This window comes from Capsicum annuum, chromosome 6 (genome assembly GCF_002878395.1).
Source record: "Capsicum annuum cultivar UCD-10X-F1 chromosome 6, UCD10Xv1.1, whole genome shotgun sequence".
Taxonomy (NCBI): domain Eukaryota; kingdom Viridiplantae; phylum Streptophyta; class Magnoliopsida; order Solanales; family Solanaceae; genus Capsicum; species Capsicum annuum.
The window spans coordinates 664,496-668,678 of record NC_061116.1 but is presented as its reverse complement, the minus strand read 5'-3'; positions in this window follow the sequence as shown (position 1 = coordinate 668,678).

Genomic DNA, 4,183 nt, shown 5'->3' with positions numbered 1-4,183 from the left:
GGCCATTTGGGTGGATAAACGAGCGAAACGGCGTGAACGGGGCATTTTAAGGCTAAATTGGTGTGCTATAACCCACGGGTTTGGGGGTGGGGCCGGGTTCGAGCGTCCTGTGGGAAATAAAATCGACTGAGGCATGCCAGGGAGGTTGGGTATCATCCCAGTGTGGTCTGTTTAAATTTTCATGGCTATTTGGGTGGACAAATGGGCAAAACGGTGCGAATGGGGCATTTTCGGGCCAAATTGGTGTGCTATAACCCATGATTTAGGGGGCGGGCTTGGGTTCCGAGCATGCTGTAGGCCAAAAATTGATCGGGGCTTGTTAGGAGGGTTAAGGATCGTCCCAGTATGGTCCGTTTAAATTTTCGAGGCCATTTGGATGGACAAACGGGCAAAACGGTGTGAATGGGGCATTTTCAAGCCAAATCGGTGTGCTAAAGCCCACGATTTTGGGGGTGGGCCCAGGGTACAAGCGTGCTGTGGGTCTAAAATTGATCGGGGCATGCCAGGGAGGTTAGGGATCATCCCAGTGTGGTCCGTTTAAATTTTTGTGGCCATTTGGGTGGACAAATGGATGAAATGGTGCGAATGGGGTATTTTTTGGCCAAATCGGAGGTCCGGGTGTGTTGTAGGCCGAAAATCTATCGGGGTGAGCCAAGGAGGTTGGAGATCTTCCCGGTGTGGTCCATTTATATTTTTGTGGTCATTTGGGTGAACAAATGGGTGGAAACAACGTGAACGGGGTATATTCCGGCCAAATCGGTGTGCTATAGCCCACGGTTTTAGGGGTAGGCCAGATGTCTGAGCGTGCTGCAGACCAAAAATTGATCGGGGCCTGCCAAGGAGGTTGGGGATCATCCCAGTGTAGTCCATTTAAATTTTTGTGGCCGTTTGGGTGGACAAACGGGCGAAACAGTGCTAACGATTAATTTTTGGGCCAAATCGGTGTGCTATAGCCCATGGTTTTGGGGGTGTCCAGGGGTCCGATCGTGCTGTGGGCCAAAAATCGACCAAGGCGTACCAAGAAGATTGGATATCGTCTCAGTGTGGTCCATTTAAATTTTCTGGGTCATTTGGGTGGAAAAACAGGTGAAATGACGCAAACAGGTCATTTTTGGGCCAAATCGGTATGCTATATAGCCCATGGTTTTGGGGTTGGGCAAGGGGTTCGGGTGTTTTCTGGGCCAAAAATCGATCGAGGCATGCCAGGGAGGTTGGGGATCATCTCATTATGGTTTGTTTAAATTTTTGTGGCCATTTGGGTGGACAAACGGGAAAAACAATGCGAATGAGGCATTTTTCGACAAAATCGATATGTTATAGCCCACAGTTTTGGGATTGGGCCCGGGGTCCGAGTGTGCTGTAGACCAAATGTCGACCAGAATGTGCCAGGAAGGTTGGGGATCATCCCAGTGTTGTCCTTTTAAATTTTCATGGCCATTTGGGTGGAAAAACGAGTGAAATGGCGTGAAGAGGGCATTTTCGAGCCAAATTGGTATGTTATAACCCACAGTTTCAAGGGTGGGCCCAGGGTCCGAGTAATTTTTTGGCCGAATATCGATCGGGTCATGCCAAGAAGGTTGGGGATCATCCTCGTATGGTCCGTTTAAATTTTTGTGGCCATTTGGGTGGACAAACGGGCAAAACAGCCGAACGAGGCATTTTTGGGCCAAATCAGTGCGCTATAGCCCACGATTTTTGGGGTTGGCCCAGGTTCCAGGCATGTTACGAATCAAAAATCGACTGGGGCGTGCCAGGGAGGTTGGGGATCATCCCATGTGGTCAGTTTAAATTTTTATGGCCATTTGGGTGGACAAATAGGCGAAACAGCGCGAACGGAGCATTTTTGGGCCAAATCAGTGTGCTATAACCCACGGTTTTGGGGATGGGCCTGGGGTCCGGGCGTGTTGTAGGCCAAAAATCGACTGTGATATGCCAGGGAGGTGGGGGATCATTCCAGTATGGTTCGTTTAAATTTTTATGACCATTTGGGTGGACAAACGAGCGAAACGGAGCGAATGGGGCACTTTTAGGCCGAATCGATGTGATATAGCCCAGGAATTTGGGGGTGGGCTCGGGGTCTGGATGTGCGGTGGGCCGAAAATTGATCGGGGCGTGCCAGGGAGGTTGGGGATCACCCAGTGTGGTCCGTTTAAATTTTAGTGGCCATTTGGTTGGACAAACTGGCGAAACGGCACCAACGGGGCATTTTTGGGCTAATTCGATGTGCTATAGCCGATGGTTTTAGGGGTGGTCCCAGTATGTAGGCGTTTTATGGGCTTAAAATCAACTGAGGCATGGCAGGGAGGTTAGGGATCGTCCCAGCATGATCCATTTAAATTTTCATGGCCATTTGGGTGGACAAACGGGCGAAACAGCGTGAATAGGGAATTTTCAGGCCAAATCGATGTGCTATAGCCCACGGGAGAAACAGAACGAACGGGGCATTTTTGGGCCCAATCGATGTGATATAGCCTGCGGTTTTGAAGGTCGGCTCGGGGTCCGGGAGTGCTGTGGGCCGAAAATCGATCTGGGCTTGCCAGGGAGGTTGGGACTCTTCCCAATATGGTCCGTTTAAATTTTTGTGGCCATTTGGGTGGACAAACGGGCGAAACGGCACGAACGGGATATTTTTGGGCCAATTCGATGTGCTATAACCCATGGTTTTGGGGGTGGGCCTGCAGTCCAGGCGTCCTGTGGGCCGAAAATCAACCGAGGAATGACAGGGAGGTTGCGGATCGTCCCAGTGTGGTCTGTTTAAATTTTTGTGGCCATTTGGGTTTACAAACGGGCGAAACGGCACGAAGGTGCATTTTAGGGCCAAATCGATGTACTATAGCCCACGATTTTGGGATTGGGCCCAGGGTCCTAGCATACTGTGGGCTTAATATCAAATGAGGCGTGCCATAGAGGTTAGGGATCATTCCAGTATGGTCCATTTAAATTTTTATGGCTATTTGGGTGGACAAATAGGTGAAATAATGCGAACAGGGCATCTTCAAGCCAAATCTATTTCGGGGGTAGGCTCGGGGTCCGGGCATACTGTGGGCCGAAAATCAACCGAGGAATGCTAGAGAGGTTAGGGATCATCCCAGTGTGGTCCGTTTAAATTTTTGTGGTCATTTGGGTGGACAAACGAGCAAAACCGCGTGAACGAGATATTTTCGGGCCAAATTGCTGTGCTATAACCCACGATTTTGGGGGTGGGCCCAGGTTTTATGGGACTGTGGAGAAAAATCAACCGAGGTGTGCCAGGGAGGTTAGGAATCATCACAGTGTGGTCCATTTAAATTTTTGTGGCCATTTGGGTGGACAAACGGGAGAAACAGCGCGAACTGGGAATTTTTGGGCCAAATCGGTGTGCTAACCCATGGTTTCTAGTTGGTTTGGATGGTCAAAGGGAGAAACAGGGCGAACGGGCCATTTTGGGTCCAAATCGATGTGCTATAGCCCACGGTTTTTGGGGTGGGCAAGGGATTCGGGCTTGATTTTTGCCGTAAATCGACCGGGCTACCCCAGGCAGGCTGGGGAGCGGCCTATTGTTGGCCATTTTAAGGCCAAATTAGGCTATTTTGGGGATAAATCGGTGTACTATAGCCCACGATTTTTGGGTGGCCCAGGGTCCGAATGTGATTTTGGTCGAGAATCGACAAAGTTTCCCAAGCAGGCTGGGTAGTGGCCTAGTGTGAGCCATTTTCATTTTCTGGGTGGTTTGGTTGTTTAAACGGGTGAAATAGTAGGAACGGGCCATTTTGGGGCCAAATCGGTGTGCTATAGCCCATGGTTTTTAGGGTGGGCCCGAGGTCTAGGCGTGATTTTTGCCAAAAATCAACTGGGCTGCCCCAGGCAGGCTGGGGAACGGCCTATGTGGGCCATTTTGATTTTATGGTCAGTTTGGTAGGTAAAACGGGTGAAACGGCGCGAACGGGCCACTATGGGGCCAAATCGGTGTGCTATAGCCCACAGTTTTTGGGGTGGGCCAGGGGTCCGAGCGTAATTTTAGTCAAAAATTGACCAGGCTGCCCCAGGCAAGGTGGAGAGCGGCCTAGTATAGGCTATTTTGGTTTTCTAGATTGTTTGGTTGGTCAAACAGGCACAACGGCGTGAATGAACCATTTTGAGGCCAAATTGGTGTGCTATAGCACACGATTTTTGGGGTGGGCCCGAGGTTCGAGCATGATTTTGG